At 35.0% G+C, this 24,641-nt stretch overlaps 1 long non-coding RNA gene across 1 annotated transcript in view; it reads right to left on the reverse strand.

Moving 5' to 3' along the window:
* Window positions 1-4,518: 4,518 nt before the first annotated feature.
* The window catches only part of LOC110362208 (uncharacterized), a 47,815-nt gene continuing 27,692 nt past the window's right edge, over window positions 4,519-24,641 (reverse strand). Inside the window, exons 2-3 of the long non-coding RNA XR_002419366.2 lie at window positions 10,023-10,075; window positions 4,519-6,765 (exon numbers count right to left, since the gene is read on the reverse strand). This is a non-coding gene — a long non-coding RNA (uncharacterized LOC110362208). The remainder of the gene's footprint in view (window positions 6,766-10,022; window positions 10,076-24,641) is intronic.

The following is a 24,641-nucleotide window of genomic DNA, read 5'->3' on the forward strand; positions in this document are numbered from 1 at the left end:
TATAAAATACTTCAATGAAGGGTTTGTTCCATAAACTTTAATGTTACATATGTGACCTTACGATCAACAAATTTAATTCATAAAACCTGCACAGAATTTATTTAATCCATAAAAATTGCGTATAAACAGAAGAATTTGTCCCTAGGCTGGTCTAGGGCAGGTAAAAAGCAGATGTCACATCTTCGATGAATCACATACATACATGATGTAGAATAGGAATACACATTTTTCTTGGCTTTTTCTGCAATTCATTGAAAGACATTTAGCAATTTATTCAATTGAATATTACAAAATCCTTGGTCAATCTTTCTGCTTTAACTTTCCGCCTACTCTTGACACACCACACTTGAATATTTTCTGAATATCAAATGAGACAACACTTTCTTTATACCTATTTGTTGCCATAGGTTATTGAAGTCATAAAAATAAGATAGACTGGCTAGATACACTCTATCATGCAAGAAAGTCTATGGACCAGTCAGTCAAACAAGGGGACTAATTTGTTAGTTATATGACAATAAACTAGAAGTGGTATTTTGGCATAATTACATTTTGGTTTCTGACTAGCATTATAAGGTTAATTTTAAGTTATAGAAGAATACAAAGGAAATCAAAGAGTAGACAAACAGTTTTATAAAACCCTCAATAATCCTAAAATACTTTTACAAATATCAAACAAGTAATACACCAACAGAATTAGCATTATTATTGGACATATTTCTCAAATAATGAAGGCTACTGGAGTATGTGGCATTGGTATAGATAGTAAAGTTCTAGTCCAAAGGTTTGGGTACGTGTGCTGAAAGACTGCTGAAAGTCAACTGTATTTCATCAGACTATTTTACTTAGTAAGTCTATTGGGATTAAGAACTGTGTGCAGTGAAAACTCAGAGTCATGATTATATGCAGAGTGATTCATAGTAAAACTCCACTACAGATTTCTAAAAAGGCAGATCAATACTCCAATGCACTAAATAAGTTACTAAGCATCATAACATTTTTTAATAACTTCAGAAATGCAGGCTAAACTTGTATAAATAATATTGGCCATTATACGGCAGCAACCGAATATTTATGTTCATCATAAGAAATTGAAATCTATCTGAAATATTACTTAAGTGCTTTGGCTTCTTTCCCTTGAGAAATATAGTGTTGGCTAATTACAATATGCTGCATTGAATATGAACAGTCATATCCATCTTATTTCATTTTTATGTGAAGGGAACATTTTCCTGACAATTTATTTTTTAAGCTCTCTGTTTCAAGCATTTGTTTTTACTGTAATGTAGAAAATTAGCTACCTGTGACAGTAAATTTCATAGAAATGCGGATTTCGCAGTCTGTCTTGGCAAGTATTACAGTACTTATACACTCTGACTACGATTCTTTTTCCTTATATCTAACTGGAATTTCTCTTGTAGTTTGCACTTGTTGCCTCTTGTGCTTTCACTGTGCACCTCTCAGAGCTGAGTATTGCTCACACTTCTCTACAATCTTCTTTCACATAACAGAAGACAGCTACTAGATCTCCCCTCAGATTTTCCCCAGACTAAACAAACACACCTCCCACAACCTCTCATTTTACCTCATATTCTCCAGGCCCCTAAGCATCTTAAAAGTCTTCCAGTAGACTTTCTCTGGTTTGTCAATGTCTACTTGGTACTGGGGAGACCAAAAACAGACTCTGTTTTCCAGGCGTATGATCATAAACGCTGAATGGAGGGGAATATTCACTTTTCTAATGCCACTGCCTCATTCTTGCTAACACAACCATGTGCATTCAACTCCCATTACTAAGAAGTCACACTGGTTGTTTATATTCCATTTGTCCACCACTATACAAGTCCTCTTCTGCAGAGCTGCAGACAATTCCTAGCCTGAACTGATGCACGGATTTATTCCCTCCTAGATGTAGGATTTGCTTGGTCACTCTGATGTTATCCACAGGTCTGTAACTGATGCAAGCTGTTATGTCATCCCAGTGCAGTCTCTCCCCCTGAAGAAAAACATTCATAATGGGCCACCCAGAATTCAAATCATTGATTACTATTCTATAAGCCAGCAGGCCAGCCAGTTTTTACCATAAGTTTTAGTCCATGCAGCTAGTTCATATCTCCCTAGCTGGCTAGATGAAACCTACAGCAGACTGTCAAAAGCCTTGACGAAGTCAAGATAAATGAATCTAATGTTCTCCCATCATTCACAGAATCAGTCATCCCATTGTAGAAGGCAATCAGGTTGATCAGGCAGGATTTGCTCTTGGGAAATCCACACTGAATGTTCACTGTCTTTTTCCTGTCTTTTATTGTGCCTTGAAATGGCTTGGAGGAGAACCTATTCAAGAATTTGCCTGTGATCTGAAGCAAGTACATAATTCCCCACCTTCTTCTCTTTCACCTTGAAGGTAGAGTGTGACATTTGCCTTTTTTCTAGTCACGGGGAACCTTCCTTGATTGCCACAGTCTTCCAAATCTCACAGAGAGTAGACAGTTGGACCAGCACTCTTTATTTTTTTTTTTTTTTCGCCCTGCACAGTCCTATGAATTTGTACATGTCTGTTTTTATATACTTTTTCTCCTTTGAACATCAAAACCTTTTTTTTTGAGAGAAAGATTAACCTTTATCCAGTTAAGTGGATTTGAATATTTCCACTATGCAAGTATTTGGTGGTAAGCCCTTATTGGCATACTGCGATAACACACACATATTGGCACTGAGTGATAAACAGTGGAAATATCCGTATTTCTAGTAATTACCTCAGTCATCTATTGCTTTAGAATTCAAAGGTTCATTTTACAGGCCAGAGTTGCATTTAGGTTGCAGCGTCCTTTAGCTTCTGTGTTGCTTGGGGCTTAAATCAAAACAACTGTCCTTGTTATTGCAATGGGATGGGAGCAGGAACTTCAGCTTTATTTCTGAGGATAATGGAGAGATTCAGGGAGACAAATGTAGAACTTTGCATGTAATAACAAATCAGTAGACTCTCAGTCTTCCTGTCAGCTACTGTTATAGTGTTTTCTGGAACTTTGCCAGAGAACATTTTGTTGCAGAAAAGCAATTCAAAATGTATGAAAAACTTTGCTACCCATGACTACCTTCACACTCAACCTCTAAGTGCAGATTCATAGCTACAAAAAGAAGGAAATCTCTTGCAAATAAAAGCAGCAAAGTCACAAAACAATTCTAAAAATACATATACTTTCAATATAAGTATGTAATTAAGATTTTTTTTTTGTTAAAAAGGTATATATACAGATGTAAAACCAGGAGACATTTCTATATCGCTTTTCCAGCATTTACTCTTCTTTTGATATTTCATAGTTTATTGATGCTTCATAGATATCCAGCACTACATATGAAATTAGAATGTATAAGAACTACATAACGTAAACGCATTCCAAATTCCAGCTATAATTCCCAAACATATTTTATTTGTCCTGATAAGAATATGAACATGCAGAAAGAAAATTATGGGATTTAAAGAGAACAGGAAAGGCTTGCAAGGTCTGGAAACATATTTAACTAAGCTCTGAATGATTATTACAAAAGATGTACTCAATCAAGATTAAAATTGCCTTCTTTCAGCATTTCACAACTGAGTCAAAATAGAGAAAACATTTATCAAGTCTGTCTATTAGTCTGTGCCTAGTTTGTCATGGAATTACAGTTCAATTCCAAAGAAGAGATTTCAGCACAAGGAGATGCAAAGAATTACACTGCGTTCTTTTCTTTGCCACCTTCTAGCATTTCATTAGCATAGAAATATAATGTCCTTAAAATTAATATTGTTGGAACTCATTAAGGATTTATAATCTGACAGTCAATCTATTCAGTGTTTTTATCTTAAATGTTGTTAGATTTTTCTGTCAAAAATGTTATAAAATCCCAAAGGGCTGGACTGAAATAATTACATGGCATACATACATCTCTAATGATAAAGAAAATATGCCTCAGGTTGTAGTTAAGCAGAAACCTCTTGCAGTGGTAGGAAAATGGCAACCTAATAGGTCATTTTCACCTCTATTTTACATACGTGCATGAAGAATCTACTTTTCTATAACAGAGAATGTATCTTTGGTAATATGAATTAAAATTAAATGTAAAACTATTTCTATACCAGAGCACTAGTATTGCCTAGCATTGCAGCTTCAATGTATTTAGAATTTAGGTTGAAAAAACCCAAACCCCTAAAACAAAAACAAGACAAGGTACAATGGCTATAAAATGAACTGTGAATCAAAGCTTGACAAGTCTCTCCTGAATCAGACAATTTCATTTATTTTAAAACCATATGGCTCTTGTTGTGTCCTTTGTAAAAAATAAGAATGAACTTTTAGTCAAGGAACTGGATTGTGAAACACAAAGACCAGTAAACAGAAATGTTTCATCAGAAATGTTTCATCAAAATGTTGTGGAAAAAAGCTATTTTCTTTTTTTTCTTTTTAACAGGAATACCCTGTAGATTTGATGATTATGCACAAACTCAGCTTTGAAAAAACAAAACAAAACAAACACTTATTCTATGCCAGTAGACAATTTTCCCATTTTTTGTATATGTTTTTGGTTTGTTGTTTTTTGGGTTTGTTAGTTTAAGTACTAAAAAAGTTCAAAAGTCAAGATTATTTAACAAAGCACAATGCTTTTATCCAGATGCAAATTTTCAAAAACTTTTCATAGGAATTCTCAATTGCTCTCATTCTGTATTCCACAAAGAAGCATCTGAATTAATAGAATAAAAATTTTAGTTCCTTTTGGCTCTGGTGAGTGCCTACCTCAGTAGTAACTTTTTGCATGACCTTGGGAAAACTTTTTAATCTCACTCAATTCTGTCTAGGAAAATAATTGTTTCTCATGAGTCCTACAGATTGTAAATTAATTGATTTCCTGAGATGTTCTGATATTACAGTGATATCAGCACAGCATACCAGAAATCATTTGAGAATAATTCTTCAAGAATCTTAGTCCCATAATTTTTTCAATAAAACCACGTCATAGCACGTCTCAAGCACAACATAATTGGAACAAATTCCCTTTTTTGGCTTTCTTCCAGGAATGAGTTTCACCCTTGATGAATTTTACTGCTTTCTTCATGCTACCAAAACCATAAGACAACATCATTCTAAAATAAAAACAAAACAAAAAACGAAAAACAAAAAAACTACAAAATTACCACCTAATAGTGTATTAATTTGCAAATTGCTAAGATGATATTTGAAGATCTGCAAAAGTAACATCTCAATTCACTAGGAAAAAAAAAATACAGAAAACAAATTAAGCAGGTTTATACTCTAATAAACATTGCCTAAGGGCTCAGTGTGATTAACATGATCAGTTAACCTAATCCAGTATGAACATTATGAAATCCATGGTTTTCAGTTTGCTTTTGAATGTAAATCAGTCAAGTGTCCTTTTTTTCTAAAGTCAAGGTTTCTGAAAATAAGTATAGAACTTCATTCACATGTTACAGTAACTAAGTTTAAAGCTGGATAGTGAGGGAGAGTTCACAGAAGTTTAGTATATTTTCACTTCTGGAAAAATATTTAAATGGTCTATGGATTTTAGGAGTAACAGGCTTCGTTAATCCAGTCTGTAGTTGCAGGCAGTTGAGTACAAGTCACACCAGTTTACCAGTAGCCTAGTATCCAAATAGCTGGAATACTTCAAACCATAAATTAAATATGATATGTATATATTTATTAAATATAATTATATTATATTTAATCTATCTTCCTTCTGTAGACAGAGCCAACATTACTGAAAATCATTTGTGAGTTTTAAAAACTTGGGCTGTTTAAGTAAATCAAAGAAAAGTTACTAGGCTACGTTGTGAGACCAATATCTAATGAACCTGAGTGAAGAAGCAGTTTGGAGTCAGTTTGACTCCTGTGTTCTAATGCAAGCACACACTTTATCTTCCTGCAAGAACTCTTCATGTCTGCCAGAACTACTGTGGCTATAGATGAGCAAACTCCCACCCTCGTTCTCCACAGATAACCCTTCCAGACATATGTAAGAGTTACTGTTAATATATTTAACTGAAGCAAAGAGCGTGTTCATTACTAATTATCTGAATTGACAAACCTCTAGAACCAGAGCAGTGTTTTCATTACATGAGTTTAATGTCTAACAGGATAATACCCAAAAATCGAAGTTTGCCTACTCTAGATGCTATTGCAAATTACACAATAAAAAATGAATCAGTCATGGATTCTAAAGGTAAGAAAGGAGGATTATTGTCACCTGTTGTCACCTGACACATGCATCATATAGCATACAGTTTCACACAAACATGCACATAATCAATCCTATAACTTTCTGAATTTACTGTACTTTATTAAAGCACCAAAAAAAACCCAAACACAAAAAACACCAACCACCAAACAGCCAAATAACACCAAAAAACCCCACAAAAATAAAACCAAAACAGTAAAAAAGCCTTCAGTTTTAAATATTGAAGCAGTGAAAAATGCACCTGCTGTTTTGCTTTCCCAGATTTTCCTTGTAAAATATGCATGAATTACCTAATCTGAGTACAGCTACCAAATCTTCTTTTATCTTTATCAGATAAAGAGGACTTTATCATCAGAAATTTTCTCTCATAGGAATACCAGTAGAAATAATTAATTTAATATCCGTTTTTTATTGAATAAAATAACTATTAATAGATAGAGCTTCAGAGCTTCTTGTCTTTCATCCCAAGTCAGGTTTTTGGGTGTTGAATCTTTGTTGTGGCTCTCGCAAAAACGTCTTCTAATATTTCAGCATCTGTTTTAAAGCATGGAGGACATAGCAATATTGGTCTCATTAATGCAATATAATACAGCATCACTTATTTTACTCATTATTTGCCTACTTGTAAACCAAGAAACTTTGCTTGTTACAGTATTACTTCAGTAGGTCTTCTATTTCTGCCTCTGCACTGTGATCCTTAAACCCTCTTGATATCACTGCCTTCTCAAGAATAGCTCACAACCATTAAGTTCTTTACATTCTTTCTCTTAGAGTAATGAGACATTAGTAAGAATTGGAGGGGAGAGATGGTCAGGAACTGGGGTATGTGCAAATACTAACTGATGGTTAGGCCATCAACCTGGAGATTCACTTTCTTACTCCCATGTAACCTTGGATACATATTTTCAAATTCGGATCCATAATGTTTTTTTACACATGAAATCCAAACAAAAATATGTCAATGAGAGTTTGTTACCTAGATATTTCTGAGATAGGGTTCTGAATTTTAGGCTTGCAATTCAAATTTCAAAGTCCTGAGACTTGTCAACCAGGGCTCTTAAAGCCTGCTGTGAGAAACACCTTCCTTGTGTAAACTGGCCCATCCATAATCTGAGTTGTCCTCTGGAAATGTCCATGTTACTTCACTGACTACAGATTAGTAAATGCCTAACACCACCACAACATACACAAACTTTCACACACTGCTAAATTAAATTCATAGAATGTATTGGTTTTTCAGATGTTATACCAGAGATTTGTTGTTCCAATTCTGCACATCATCAAAGAACAGTTGCTATGATAATAGATTGTGGTAATAAATCATCAGAATGGTTACATCAAGGATATACTGGAGACAAGCATTTTCTATTGTATTTAGTGTAAATTAGAGCCTTTTTAAAAAGTTACTCAATTAAAACCTTTTAGATAATTCCAATACAATACCATAGTTAAAAGGAGTTTAAAAAACGTTTTAACCCAGTGTATTTTTAAATGAAACTAGGAAAGATTATCAACCACAAAATACCAAAGATTAATAATCAGCAAATTTTAAACTTAATAGATTAAATATGTCCATATCAGTTTTCAAAGAATGCCTTGTTCTTAAGGAATTTTCTGGAACAATAGTTTAATAACATTTCATCATAAAAATAATTAACAGTCCATAGCTATTTAGCAGAGAAAAGATTACCGCAATCAGTTTGTTTTTCTGCATCACACAGACAGGATATCCTTGAACTGATTCCCATTAGAGAGACAAAGTCCTTCCTTTCCAACCTTATCACCACATTTGTGACTATTCCCTGAATCTCTCTAATATTTTAGCATCTTCCTCAAATTATGGGTTCCGAAAAGGAACCTAGTATTCCAAGAACAGTTACTATCCTGTTCATACAAGGGTAGTATAGTATCTTCCCACCTCTTTTGGGTATTATTCTGCTCTTATGTCTTAAGTCACGTGAGCCCTTTAGCTTCAGCATCACTGTCATGTCAAACCAGCTTTCTATCCTGGCTCAAATTAATTTTCAAAATCATTAATTTTCAGCATGCCATCTCCCATGTCATAGGTGGTGCCAGCATTCCTAGTTTCCAGATGATTTTACAACTGGACATAAGAAATTCATGTTATTTGCTTCTCTTGATTGACTAAAAATCCCATAAAAGGTTTTTGATGAGGATTCTAAAATTAGTGTTTGTTATAATATGGATGCTTACTGTAATTATGGAATGGAGATTCTTGATTTAAAAGTAGGAACTATGTAAGGAAACTGTAAAAGTTTATCTTATTTATTTTCTGAAACAATAGTAAAACGACATGTGATTAAACAGGATTAAAAAATTTACTACGAGGGGAGCATTTTGTGCATGTTATAGATGAATTAATGTCAAAACAACCTGCTGAGCAGTTCCCCTTTTTTCACCCTTTGTAATCTATAAAAAAGCCCAGTGACATTTTGTCCCCCAACAGCCTGAGTAAGTTTAACAAATTGTAATAGGAACACTGAATCAATTCAATTTGTTTAAACAAGATGAAAACCCTGAGGAGACCTTCATGCATTTGTTTTAATGACAACCAAAGTTAGGACCTAAAGTAAGCAGTTTAAAATAGTTTAAAAAGTATATCAGGTGTGCAGATGTTTTATGTCCATTTCATTACATCTAGGACTTTATCAAAATGAAAACTATAATACAGATCTCTGCATATCAGTGATTTTCTATTTAAACAAATTATAATCATGATAATATTTAGAAAATTTTCACTTTGAATGCTTAAATGTATTAGTGTTAAGGAGCTGATATGGAAAATACAAGACATTGGAGTCTTATAAGTAAGTATGTTTCTACAGAGGAATCTGTGAATAAAAATAATCTAACACAGGTAGGAACTTCATTTTAGCATAATCAGTTCAGGCTATGCATGGATCCCTGAGGAAACCTCGGAAGTAAAAACCAAAATAAATCAAACAGAAATATGGCACTTTTTCTTAAAATTAAATAATACTGACAAAAAGTTACGGTACATACATGATAGCTGGAATGAATTTGTAGCAATGAAAAACAGGAAACTAATACTTCTTTCACAAGAACATAATCTCCCACTAATGTAGAGAAGTAATCTTGTTTTATTCAATAGTAATTGATAAAGTAGTCAAGCAAATCCATAAAAAGCTAACAAATGTCTAGAAGAAAAACAAGCAAAATAATTTTCCAAAAAGGACTCTACTCAAGTGGCAAGTTTAAAAAAAAAAATCCAGAATTCAAAGTCAAGATGAAATGGGAACAGCTTGTTAAATCTATTTTTTCAGCAATCAATTGCACAAGGTTCAGATTACATTGTACTTCAACTGGAAGGTCTGTGACAGATGGCCCACTAATGCAGATGGCAAAGTCGTCTGCATAAAAACAACACTGGAATCTACAAGGAATCACAAGGACCATTAATTTGCCTGAAGAGGAAAGAGTATCACAATACAAGGAACCCTCTGGGATACCATGTTAATTATTGCAGGGTCACATTTCAGTGCAAGATTTTGTTCTTTACTCTAGAGGTAATTTACCATCAGTTTAGTGTATGGTTCTCAAAGCCCAAGGCCGAAAAAGAAATTACAGTAAAAACTTGTGAAGGACGACTTGAGAGTTTTCATTAGTAGAAATCAGTTTGCTATTATTGGTGAATAACTAGAGACTGAAAAATAGTTCTAGTCAAGAAACAGCAGATCATATGATCCAGAGATATAAATTCCAGCCTATAAAAAAAGCAAAAAAGAAAAAAAAAAAAAACAAACCCAAACCTCTGATTCATGTTAATGGCAGTTGTGCTCTTTCTTCCTAGTTTGAAGTCAGCCTGCAGTTTGAAATAAGAATATTAAATATTATCATTCAGACTTTTGATTCAAGTTCATGTGTCACAATTGGCACAGACAAACGACATAGACAAAGTTCTTATGTACAAACAGCAGTCTCCATTTATTGCCACAAATGCTTTTTTATACAGCCTTTACCAGCTCATGTGTCTTTTTGCTATTGGTTACAGGCTGCAATAGTAACATATCATTGGCTAATTTTGCTAACATCAATGTTACTCTTTTACTCTCTTCTTTCTCACGAGTACACCTTAATATCTCCGGATACTCCTTTACTCCCTTCTTTCTCATGAGTAAACCTCAATATCTTCAAGGCTAATTTCTGTTCCCATACCCTCTGGCAGGGAATCCATGGACCTGCTGTAGTTTCTCACAGTCATGTGTTCCGTGCTTCCAATTTACCATTTTTTTTTCAGCTGAAGCAAATAGCACTTTGACTACCCACGGAGCGGTTGTAGTTTTCCACTTGGAGAACACACAGTATCTGTTCACATCCTATTATTGCCTGACAATAGGATGAGAAGGAGTAACAATATCCAAATACTCCACATGCTCTTTGGGAACATTGGAGCTGACCATAATGCTGATTTTCACATTGTGTTGTAACCCTTGAAAACAGTGTTTTTCTCCAAAAGAATTTGCATCCTCATGCCTTCAAACTGTACCATACAAAAGGATATCGGATATCCTATTTCTGCTGTTCATGACAAGATAAAGAAAAAAACGTGCACAGGATGAAAGAAGGGGAATGCTCAAAGTTTTCAAGGGGGAGCAAAAAGGAAGGGAAAACAGACATTAACAAACTCCAACTACATATTCTCTCAGGCATTAGTTACGGCATTAAAAATAATGCTTTGTCTATCTTAAGTCATGATGAGTTACAGACACTGAGAGCACTTTCCCCCTAAGCAGGAGAAAACTACATCTATAGCACCCAGTCAGGTCTCTTCCTTTCCCAGTTTCCTCAAGACAGGAAATAATTTTGTTGTGAAAATTCGGAGAAGTCGTATCAAGGTAGAATTCAATCACACTTGGCAAATGAGACCTTTCTCGTAAACTGAAACCAATGGAGCCTTGTCAATATTTCTCTAGGAGCAGTATCAGACATAAACCTGCTTTTACTAACAGACAACTTGATTATCCATCCAAAAAGGTCACACAGCCTGATTTGCAAGACATCAAGTCCTCTTCCAACCCTCTTCCTACTCAAATTCTTAACTTTCAGGTCTGGATGATTTTTCAAAAAACAAGGTCACTGCATACTAGAGATAATATACAACATAAGAGTATTCTTGAGGACTTCTGCCCACGAATCTTTTAGTTACAAATGCTTCTTACTGCTTATTTCCTCTCCTATCTGTAATGCCAAGTTCATTCAATTCTCAACACATTTCCTAGATCTACTACCTTTTATTGTGAGCCATAATGGCCTAACATGTGGTATTATTGCTCCTTTAGTTTATTTCTAATTGGGATTTTGTCACTTCAGTTTGAAAAAAAACCCACCAAATATCTTCAGATTATCAAATGTAAAGCAGATTTTTTTTTTCAAAAGTCTTTTGTCTAAGAACTTTTGATTCACAGTTACCTTTCACCAAAACTTAGATAATTTTGTGCATTTCCTTTGTTACCATCATATCTTCAAAAGCAGATTGCACAAACATGGATCTTTTTAAAATGAAAAACAGAGAACTTGAATTTAGTTGTTAAATAATGATCAGAGCTCGTACTGTTCAGTAACATTCACTGAGACATCTTTATCAGTTATTATTTTTGAATTTCTGTCTGCAAGACAGCACTGGACTGAGACCCTAACAAGCATCATTCGCACAGATATGAAATAAAAATAGGAGCCCTGAAATATTTTTCATTTCAAACATAAACCAAGTTAGAAGTGGTGTTGTGTCAAGCTGCTTTGAACTAGTTGAATCTGACCCCCTCTGTTGTCAAGATGACACTTGAATTGATGAAACAACTGCACTCTGAAGTGGAACAGAGAGCCAAACTGGCAACCTACCAACTGAAAAATATGAAGAATATTAGCTACTCTTATTAATAGCTCAATTACCTCTAACTAATAAAAGGAGATTAAATGTTCTTCTTACCATAATCAAGAAGAATATTTCTTAACAGACGAAGCCTCTCTAGTCAGTTACTGTATTTCAGATAACACCATATCAATAGGTAATATAAACAGGGTTAAAAAAAAGAGGAACTATTTATTCTTTATTGCTCTTCTCTGGCAAAGATAAAGAGCTGAAGCCTTTTAGAACCAACATGCTCTGTCCAAGTTCTCCTAAACTTTGAGGGCCAGGAATATCAGTTCTCTATTTCCTTCATTTTTCTCAAGGACTCTGGCAAAGTCTGGAGTTTTTAAATAGTAATTCCACATCCAGCTTATGACTTCACAGGTTAAGAGCTTCGAAAAAGGCCAAAGTTACCTTTCATATTATTTAGAATATTAGTACGTGTCTTTTTAGCTTAGGTTGTTTTGTTTTGTTTTTTAATATGATTAGAAACAGTGATTAAAATTCTCATGAGAACTTTTAGCGGTCATTAGTAAATACAATCAACTGCACCTAAAAGAAAATTGTAATTATCATGTTGTGGATAATTTTAAAAGAACATCCAGTAAACTACATATATATATATATATAAAATATATCCCACATTATTCTTTAGAAAGTGACTATCTGAAGAGTTTGCAGAGTTACCAGGATCTTGTCTCTGATACATGTTTTAACTGGAAAGTTGTATACAGAAAATATTGCAGGAAGCTTAAGTGTGGCCAAAGCTATGATTCTCCAAACATGTATAATGCAGTTTTATGTTGATACTGGAGAGAAAAGAATAATTTGATCCCTTTCCTACTTTTTGAATAACATGCATTGCACAACATGTGTTGGTGTATTGCCATTGGAATAGTTTTTCATTGAAAGACTTTCTATGGTTTGGAAAGTAGGATGCCTTCTATATGAAAAAGTTATGTACTGACTACTAAGTAATAGTAATTACTGTTAAAATATGGAAGAAGGCTGCTCAGAATGGAGAAATACACATTTCTAATTGGCAGCTGGGACAAAAATATTTGAAAGGGCTTATCCTCTTTTGAAATAAATCAGTTATCCCTTATGAAACTGATTTAAAAAAAAAAAAGTTTGAGAAGGTTGTAGGTGTATTTATAAATGCCAGAATAAACCCAGGAGGCAGCTGACTCGAAATACTGGAGAGTTTTTGTGCCTAAAAGATCTTGTTTATTAAAATAGTTAGTGGCAGACATGAAGGGCTAAGCAAGAGGAGAATAATCTGCCTATTAAAATCCAGCAGGGATCTAAGCCAGATAGGAAATTCGTGCGTTTCCTCTGGGCTCCTTTCCATGCCCTTGGGATGTCAAACTAATACTATCTCAAGCCCCAAAGGTGCCATACCACTAGAGGTAGAGCACGTTGCAAAATACATATTCGTACAGACAATTCTCAGAGTCTTCTCCTCATCCCTCTCTTTCATGCATGAACATGGGAAAGCCTATATTCTGCAATCTGTGACCTCAAAAACTGTAAAGACTATTTCCTGGTAACCATGAGAATAAATTCAGCATTATTCTACTGTGTTGGTTTGCAAATTCATAAGGCAGTCTGAGATCCAGCCTTCACACAGTCCTTACTCTTGCTCAGCAAGTTTTCTGCCCTTGCAAATATGAGTGAGAACTTCAGGTGTTAATATAGTCATTGACTCCTTGCTATAAATCAGGAACTTCAGCAATAAAGGTATGCCTCACTAGTGAGGTGAAAGCAGATCAAATGCCTCCACCCCAGATTCCTCTCCCTAAGAGGCTGCTGCTTCCTGGGCACAGCCAGACATCCTCAGGTGAGTGCAGTGAGCATATGGAGCCAACAGAGCGTTCCCTTACCCACACAGACCAGCTACAGACCCAAGTCCAAGCAGAGGATCCCTGCTCTGCACTGTAACAGATATCTTGCCTGCCACCATCTCTTCGCAGCTCAGGGAAAACCTGCTGCGAAACCATCTATAGCACTGGATTTTTGCTGCAGCTCTACTGCAAACCACCTCTCTTCCCACAGCTCCTCCATACTCAGCAAGACCTTTCTTCCCCATCTCCCTCTGCAAATCAGTTACATGAAATGACACTCCTTTCATCCTGGTCCCAATGCAGCATCTCTAAAACATAGCAATAATAATGGTATTTCAGGGAGAACAGGACACATGTCAATGAATGCAAATATATTCTGCTCAGGAAACTGAAAGAAAACAGGCTTACTGAAATTCAGGTACATGGTATATTCAGGTACAGTTAGAAAGCTCCATTTACACAAAAAGTTTGCTGTACTGCTTAAAGAGGCAACCATCTGACAGAATAGAAAACTTATTAATATATTAATGATTGTTTACTAGTCAAACCAATGTTTCGAAGTGAGCTGGTTGAAGTTACAAATGGGATATAAAATATGGCAGGATATGAGATAGGGCAGAATAAAAATGCTACAAGACTAATCATGACTGTTGATACTTATGGTCCAGGGAATGAAGTATAATTTTTTAAAAGTGTGCAGATGTCCTACAACCACACTGGGTTTTTGATGAAGTACTTCAAATCACTTTTCATGGTTAAAAAAGAAAAAAAAAAAAAAAAAAGAAAAAAAAGAGAAAGCAGAAAGTGTAGTACGATTTGTGTGATGCTTCCCAGAATCACATTTAATGACTACACTAAGTAAAACCTACTCTCCCTGGTCGAGTAAATGCCCAGCTGATTCCTGTCCTCATCTGAAAGGCCCGGGGTAGGAACGTGACCAGGTGTAAGCTACATGAACTGTTCTAGAAGCAGTTCTGTGTTCTTGACTGATGTCTATCCCACCAGCCTCCACACCAAAATATTATTAGCAGATATAGCGAAGTTCATTCACATTTCTGACCTTTTTATTTATTTTACTGCTCTCTTCAGAATTCCTACCCACCTTCTGCCTTTCAGGAGAAACTTCTAACAGCTAACACGTCTCAAATTGTGTTACCACTAAGAGTTTATCTAAACAACACTAGATCTAATCAAGACCCAAAGGAGATGTACTGAAGGAAATTCTGCATGTCCTAAGAACAGTTGACTGCAATTCAAAAGTTGTCCAAGACCATAATGTAGTATTAACCAGTCAAAACGGGGCCATTATGCTACTGGACCTGTTACATATTATCAGAACAAGAATAAATTTGAAACACTGATCAGTCATACTTACTGAAAATTCTGTGCCATGTCAGTCAATGTCAGTATTATAAAATATGAGAAAGTAATTACATTTTGTATCCTATTTTCAGGTAAATATTTATTTAGTTAATTGTTTCTATTCCAAGTGTTCTAAGGGATTGTGGAGATTGATTAAAATCTTGTTAAAAGGCTACTGATTTCTAATGCAGATGAATTGGGAAAAGCAGTCCAAAATTTATTGAGTGCTTTTCAACACTGCAGACAAAGGGGCTTGATCCAGTTTATTAAATTCACAACATTTCTCCAATGTCATTGTACATACTCTGCATTTTCTCCTCTTCTGCACATCATACATATGTTTAATACTTCTAATAAAACATCCAGAATACAATTACAAACCCTTCTGCTTCTCTGTCTTGCCTCACAATATTCAGAGCAGTTCTTAACACAGATATTACAGCTAAATGTCTGAAGTTAGATAGTGTGAACACTCACTTCAGCATTTACTCTTTGTAAACTGTGTTTAAAGTAACGGTAGTGAGTAAGCACACAGTATTTGCTATTCATGCTTTGCTGCCCCTGTGTTAAAAAACTTTCATTCATGGACCAAAACCATAGCATATAAGTGAGCCAAACACATTTTATACATTCAAAGTAAGCATCCAAACAATGGGTGTCTAAAAGCCATTCAACCCTACTGCTGCTATTTGCTGAACAGATATCAGATCACAATCTTATAATAAAATAACACTTTATAGAGAAAAGGATTACTTCTACAGGATTTATTATATTTATAAATAAATATTATTTGCCTCAGTTACTCTGACCGGCCATTCAGCATCTAGAGACAGTCAAAGTGAAGTAGGAAGAGAAAAGATACCTTGCAAAAGGATTGTGGATTGTCTAATTATGCATGAAGTGCAAAATAAACCTCAGATGAGATTTTTAATAGGCATAGGGAAATAATAATTAAGTACTTGTGCAATGTGAAATTAAAAAAAAAAAAAAAATCCCAAATACCATGAGTTAACATCCTGCAGATCTAAACCAACTTTAAATATGTGGTAATGTACAGAACATAATAAAACATGAAGAGAAAAAAAAAACAAAAACAAACTCTCCATAAGATGCACACCTCCATTTAAACACACTACTCATTGTGAATATTGAAATTATAAATTATTAAAAGGTACCTGAAAAACATTCACCAAAACCACAGTATGATTCAGGTGAGTAGTCAAAGCATGAAGGCAATCTTGGAAATACACTGAGACACCACTCTTGAAGAAACCTGGTCTACACACACAGATTGCTGGCATCAGTGAACAAAGCAACAGTATTTTGAGAGAGAAGAAATAGCATTAAAAATGCCTTACAGTAAAGGACAAATCCTCTATGGCTTACTCAATAAAGTAAAATAGTAATTTCTCCCCAGTTATACAAAGTATTTGGAAAAATGTCATTCTTTGTCTATGATGATGAATAGGTTCTTGCTAGCTAGGCAAGAAAAGAGGGAAATGAAACAAGGTTATCCGGTAGGAACTGAAAAATTTTCCATGAAGTTTTATATGACAATAACTCTACCTTTTCCAGAAGAATCTTCTGAGAATGTGATATTGAACTACGTGAATTCTTTGGGTATTTAATTTATTCTGTGAAAGTGGGAATATTCTTCACATTCATCAAGCAGGTAATAAACTAACGACGATCTAAACCAGTAATAAATGAACAAAATAAAAACCATACACAAATAGACCAGCTGTACCTTGCAAAAATGTTTGTGATAGTTTAATTCTTAAGCAACTACTTTTTCAGTTTTTCAATAGGCCGCTACTTTTATGTTTAGGTAAAAACACAGGCTTACTATATCTTTTCTGTAGGTAAACATCCACTGGATGTTTAAAAAGAAGTGTTATCCAAGTATGTTTTTAACAGATGTGTTGAACCAAAGAGTAAAATAGCTAGGAATATAACATCTAGAAACAGAGTTAAATGGGAAATTTGATTAATTACATATTGCGTTTAGCTATATAAGACTCCTGCACAATCATCAAAACTGATCTTCACGCAAGCAGTCTGTCTCCAGGCCAAACAAAGGGAAGACAGGAGTCCTTGATAAAGAAGGAAGGCACTACTAAAAAAAAGAAACCACACAACACAAAAAACACTTCAACATTGTGGCAGAACAGGAAGGAAAACACGTGTTAACCTCAGATATAACTAATGCAACCATGAATAAAACAACTGGAAAAACAGATGCCAACTGCTCCGCCAAGCTATAGCTGTTTGAGTATTCTAGAGAAACAGTTATCTTTAAATAAATAAGTAGAGAAATAGTGAAAGCTTTTGTAGTTCACATCCCTTTTTGGCTATCGTTTCTATCAGTAAAATTCAGTTAAGCATCATTGTCAGTGTTCAAGTGTTATCTTAACAAGTCTAAGTGAGAGACGGTGTTTCTTAATTTGAAAAATAGTAGAAATTTGGCATGGCACAGGGGGATTGTTCTAAATCTTTGGGGTCTCAAAAAGACCTCTAGAAGTTTATACTTCTAGAAAGAACAAGTTCCACAATACATGAGATAAATGCAGTGCTTTCAAAAATCTATTATTTAAATATGCACTACCCTCCTTTTCCCCAGCCCAAATTTCCCACATAGTTTGTCATTAGGCATATCTAAGACTATTTTTCTTATTTTTTTCTCTGAATTCCTTAAAAGTAGCCCACAGCCCCACAGGAGTTTGTGGACAACAAAGTGAATATCCTTGCTTTGTCTAGTACCAGTTCAGTTAAAACTCCTAATTAGGAGGACTCATAAAAGCCAGGGCTTTCCAATATGTAAAGGTACTGCCAAAGAAACTGGCAGATACAGCTTTGTGAACACAGGTTTATGTTCTCAAAAATATTGCATTATCATTACATAAATTAATAAGAGTTAGGCACTTAGCTATATATTCATTTACTACATCTTTAAATGCTTTTTTTTTGCTCCTGAAGATACTACGGAATAGCTGATTTAAAAGGCCTGTGAACTGAAATAACCTTACAGAGATTCAGGCGCTCTCTGCAGGTGTTGGCTCTGCACTGGAAACCAATAATGTCGGCTTTGCAGCAATGTAAAGTGGAAAATCACAAGGGACAGATATTATATTCTCCTCCTCATAAAGAGCAAGGTTGTTAGACAGAGCTGTAGTTTGGGTTTTCTGAAATAATACAAGATTTTATGCTAAAGAGGAAAAGATAAACTGTCCATTATTTTAGAAGATATAAAAGAATAGCTTCAGAATATACTTTATACTTCCAACAGATGAGAAATACACTATTTGAATTCCTAATGATACTGTTTTCATTTATTATATTTTTATTGTGATCTTGGTAATACTTGTATAACTAACTCAAAGTTATTTCAGAGGGACTATTTTTAGCCTAGAGAAATATTATCCTGCAAATATTTTTAAAATTCCTAGATGGTAGTAAACATGTAAATGACAATTATGCTGAAAATGCAGTCCCTAACATTCTGTGATTCTGTGTGTGATTCTGTTTTTTTTGGTAGGTATGATCTGGCATAAATTTTTAGGTAACTGAATATATCCTGGCCCCTAAAGAGTATACAAAGTAGGAAATAAATCAAGGCAAGTAACTGGGGAATGTAAAATATTGTAAGTAATGAATGGCTAGAGGAGTCTTCCATGTAACCAACCTTGTCTCCCATTCTCTTAGCGCTATTCCATTTCAGCCAAACTGAAATGCTGCTTTATTAAAATCCAGTGAGAGCAATCAAAATAAATTTATTGTTTGTCCAATCAATTTGAAATTTAATTCAAATGTAATCATGAACTATTTATAAATACCCTCAGAAAGTGCATTAGGAGATAGTATCAAAGGCTACTTTTTTTGTGTGTGGTGGTGGTCTTATTTCTTGCATTTAAAACAAACAAACAAACAAACAAGGTTATTAGCCCTTCAAAAAACTGACTACAGTTCTTTCTGAAATGTATATACTGCATTATCCACTTTCATTTTAGGTTATTGACCATTTATCTGCTATTTAGTCCTCATATTTTTGTTTTGTAGAAATGAATTTAAGTGTCATTTATCATTTCGATTTCTGCTTGGCACTGGTAGAGAAAATGATATGTTTCATTACATAAGTAGAATTGTTACCCGTGCGGTTCTCTGAAAATTACTGCAGAAATGGCTGGTCTTCCAATTTATCTGCTTTTTGGATATGTTTCAGGAAAAAAACCAATCCTCTTAAGACAAAGATTTTATGCTGTTGTTAAATTTACACACATTTAATTGCATAATTTCTCTCTTGGCTTTTCTAAATGAATCTTACTCAGTATACTAGGAAAAATACATGGTATTAACTAAATCGCATGATGGTGAGAAGGCAATTTATAGATCTGCACAAATCTGTTTGCTTCAGCTGGAAAGAACTTCCAAAGATTCCTGCTGAGTAACAGAATACATTTCACAAGACAAAAAGTATGTTGTATCTCAAAATCATGGAATTGTTTTAATTGTATAAAAGAAAGCACCATAATGTGATAGAGAAGCAGAAGCAGACTGTGAAACATTCTTTAGCTGTGGCATTCAACCACACCTTCTTCCAGTTCCCGCACATTAATCACTCACAGCTATGGGATGGAAACTGGGAAACTATGTCCTCATTAACAATTAAAAATGAATGTAACTGAGAAATAGAATGACCATGAAAAATGCCAGGATACCTGAAAAGTTACTGATAAGTTTTTCTTTAGGCAGTCTTGATTGTCCCCTCATTCAGTGGAAATCAGTCACCTTCTCACAGAAACTAGTGTACAAACATCAGCAAGGTGTTATGTTTGTTTGTTTTGTTTTTTAAAAAAGAAACAAAAACAGATAAAAACCCCCAACATCCCCCTCCAAAACCCACCACCACACCATAACAGCCCCCAACAACAGAAAAAACAAACAAAAATCCCAAACCCTGAACTCATTGTGACCAAAAAATATATTTGTTCTAAAGCAATACTATAGACAACTGATACCTGGTCTCACTTGACAATTTTTTTTCTATTAAAATCCAGTAAAAAAACACTTTACCAGTTGTGAGGTTTATTATTTACTATATCTTTAACACAAAATCCTGGCAGAGCTTCTGCAGCACTAGTGTAAAGCCATTTTGGGAACTTTTGGAAGTTTTGGGAGAAGAGGTTAAATTCATAGTAGTCTGGGAAATTCATTTATTTCTAAGAAAACTAAAATTCTAAAAAATTAAAATCCAGATGTCGAAACAGAGCTTGCAGTTTGCTAAAATGACCATTTTTTCTAGAAGAATATCTACACACACAAAAGAAAACAAACAAACAAACCCAAATCAACCAACCAAACAAAACCACACACACACCAAAAAAACCAAATAAATAAAACCACAAAAAAAACAAACCACCACACCAAAGAACACCTGGTATCTGAGGCAGTATCTCTCTATCTTGCAGATGATCTAAAATTAAACATGCAAATGATGAAATCATCATGCTAATCTTTGAAGGATGCTGTGCTGTTTTGACTGAAAATAGGTTAAGTTTCTTCATGCAGTTAGAAATCTTTATTTTTCATAATTAACATGGTTGTTACTTGAACTTAGTTTGAGAACAAGAAGATAACATCCCAGCACAGAGCTCATGTTTTTAGTTGCTCAGGTCTGCCCACAGGAGTGAGGCAATGAGGAAGGTGGGCAGAGATGGGGCAGAGCTTGACTGACATCCAGACTGATCAGTAAGAGTATTCCATCCCATTAGCATCATGCTTCATATTTGAGGAGAGTTGGGACCTTTCAGTTTGCTCTTCCATTCTTCTCTTTGCTATTTTTTGTTGAAGCAGGAGGAATTTTTGGTGAAGGACATTTAGTTCGGCTTTTGCTGTTTTGCAGAGGCCTCTGAGCCTTTCTGTCTTTTTCCTCTTTTTTCACTGTTGGGGATCATGTGCTGCTTTCCTGGGACTGGCTGCTTGGTGTGGATGGAGTTCATAAGGAATTGCCTTGAGTATCTTTTATTTCTATTTTATATATATATTTACTAGTAGCGTATTAGTATTTTGTTATTTTATTAAACTGTGTTTATCTCAATCCAAGTTTCCCCCTTCCCTTTTGATTCTCTCCCCTGTTGGGGGTTGGCGAGGGTAGGGGGTGAGTGAGCGGCTATCATAGTTGTATTGCTAGCCCAGGTTAAACCACGACAGATGCTTATAAGCATGAGTCTCCTGGTAAATGTCATCTATTCATTACTTTTAACCAAAAGGTATACTTTTTGTCCGTAACAAACTGAGAAATGTCCTTTAATAATAGGACAATAATTGCCAAAGCCTTACATGGTGAGAAGCAGACCATGAAATTAAGAAAAGAGGAATTTTAAAGAGCTGGCCTCAAACCTACAATATCAAGCAGCCTGTGGACAGCAGCCTTAGAAGAGAAAGTGGCACTGATCCAATGAAAGTCTAGTTGCCAATTAAGAAGGCATATGCCTGAACTTACAAAGCCTGTGATGATGGTCCACTAATGTAGTAGCATCTACACCACACAAGCAAGTCTTACAGAGTGGTGTAATCCAGAATCCAATTAAATTATCTGAAAAAAACTGAGTTTCTCAGATTGTTCAAAACCCACATATAAATACTGTATAATTTCTTCATATATAATGATCTTACATCTTGTTTTAGGAGACCATAATGATATGTTCAAAATTGTTCACAAGGGATGTCTAGACAACTTTCACACCACCAATCTTTTCTATAATGCCAGGCTTCTCAAAGAGAGGGAGTCACAGTTCTCTCAAGCAACACCTACTTCAGTCTCACTGTACACACTGATACACACTGATTCAAGGCATCTCCTGCTCCCTTGGGTAAAGTGGGTAGACGAGAGTTTGGTTCCAGGTGAACATAGTGATTACTTGTCTACTAGGAAGATCTGCAAGATTTTAAGCAAAACATGCAATGACTGGAATTAGTAAGGTGGGAAGTTTAGTCTCTGCCTGCTGTATTCTGCAGTGTGTTAAAGGGGAAGCATGGGTGAAAATTGTAACAATTGTGAAGATGCCAAGGACCTCATAGCAAGGTTCTGCACAACTGGACAGGCAACCTATTACACCTGATCTTCAGCATACATAAATTTTGCCAAGGCATGGGAGACTAAGTTCTCAGTGCCTGAATATTTTGTAGAAGAGCATAGGCCAATTTATAGTTTGAGCACTGAAATAGGCAAAGTAACACACTAGCACTTGCTTGTACAGTTCAACTTGCTAATGATAGGTTGCTTTTGATCTTTTGCTTTCTGTTTCTTCTTTAGGTTTCACTTTGGTTGAAACAGACTATGGAGTAATAAAGTGAATACAAACTGAGAAAATACCGAAGAATGATAGATGAAATCAGCTCAAAGGTAAATGCTTCAAATCAACATCGCCCTATGTGCTAACAGGTAACAAGTAACAAGTAACAGGTACAAAAAAACCAAAATGTTTTGAATGGCTTATGGATTTTGAGGACAGGATATAAGTTATTCTAAGGATTTATTTTAGTGTTGTTCTTATCTACTGTAATTTTACAAGATTGAGCATCACTGCAACATACAGAAAGCAGCAAATAAGCGTAAGACAGGTCATATCAGAGTAAAACCAGTATGCAGTAATAGGCATAGTGACTGTCTAACTATAACCTGAATTTCAAGGGTTATCAGCTTCCCAGAGTTTACTATGGCAACCTGGCTCCTCTATTTCCACAACATATTCCACCCTTTATTTCTAACTTTTCACCTGCGTTGAAATTGTGCTTTTTAGAAACTCACTTTTCCCATAAAACCCAAGTGTTCTAAAATAGATTTCTTCTTCTACATCAAGAATAGATCCTAATTTTCTCCATGTTCTTTCCATAATACCTGTCAAATGCTCAGCCTCTTAAGCCTCTGTATCTGTCATATTATGCAAGAGACAGATGGTATGAAAATGAGAGCATAGTAGAGGGTGAAGAAACATACCAACACCAGGGACAAGCCATGGGATAGCAAAGAATGTAGTTGAATTTTAACATTTTTTTCCACTGTGCTGACCTAACTCTAATTCTTTTCAGGAGATATTAATGAACCATGTCTTGTACATCTTCTCTTGTACAAGAAATCATGGTTTCCCTGTCTGGTCCTTGCTCCATCCCTGTGGAAAACCCATTCTCAATGCTATTACTTTTTTTTTTTTTTTTTTGGCAGAAGGTAGATGAGACAGTGGAAATTGATCCGTAAAGTTACTTTCTATAAGGTCTTTACGTTTTGTATCCTCTCTCCACTTAAAAAGTTTATACTTGTTTTTGTATGTGTTACACTGCTGTTTCTTTGCTTCAAAAGCAGAAATTTGCTGCTATGGCAACAGTTCTTTTGGTCATAATCTGAGAAAAGCAAATTTGCAATCAGAAATTTAAGTGAAAATGGCCCCTAAATGTAAGATATTTCACCCTAATTGCAATAAGAGTTTGTCCATTAACACTAGCTTGTCAGATGTATTTTCTCAGCTTTAAGCTCCTACATTGGCATACTAATCTTGACCAACTAACCACGCAATTTTGCTTAGCTGTATGTCATGAACACATTTACAGTTAGCTCTATAAAAGATAGTTATCTAGTTTAAGTTAATTATTGAACTCCCTTTATAGTCAGTGTAAGGTATATGCACCTCTAGATGCATTTCATCTGAAATCAGGTGTCTCAGATAGGTGGAATTAATTTCTCATTGGGATACCTACCTTTGTCTCTGAGTAAACTTCCTCGTGACTTTTAGAAAGCTACAGTTTGGCAAGATCAATTTGAGTATCCCTCAGAATCCACCTTCATTAACCACTGTCACAGGATTTTTTTGGTGTTGTCACAAATAACATATATTTAAAGTCAAACATTCATTCTGGTCTCACAATATACATTATAAGTTTTCCCACATACTTCTGGTTAATTCTCCCTAAGCTGTTGTTACCAAGTTTTTTAAAGCCATTTTGGTTTTGCTTGGAGCAAGAGAACTGAAATGCAAACTAAAAGGTGTATCACAAATATCCATTAATGTGACCAAGCTACAGCATATATACAAGGATCTGAGGGTGAGGGAGACAGAGCAAGGTCACCTGAGTCATCGTAACTACAACTTGATTTAAAAGTTCCCATGATTCTTAGAAAATATCCATTAATGTAGGGCACTTGCTGGGTACATGAAAAAAATATATATACATGCAAAGGCTGAAGAGAAAGGTATTATGACCAGATAAGCAGATACTTTAAACATCAAGTTTAAAGAGGCAACATCAAGTATGTACAGTAA

This window comes from Columba livia, chromosome 6 (genome assembly GCF_036013475.1).
Source record: "Columba livia isolate bColLiv1 breed racing homer chromosome 6, bColLiv1.pat.W.v2, whole genome shotgun sequence".
NCBI classification, from domain to species: domain Eukaryota; kingdom Metazoa; phylum Chordata; class Aves; order Columbiformes; family Columbidae; genus Columba; species Columba livia.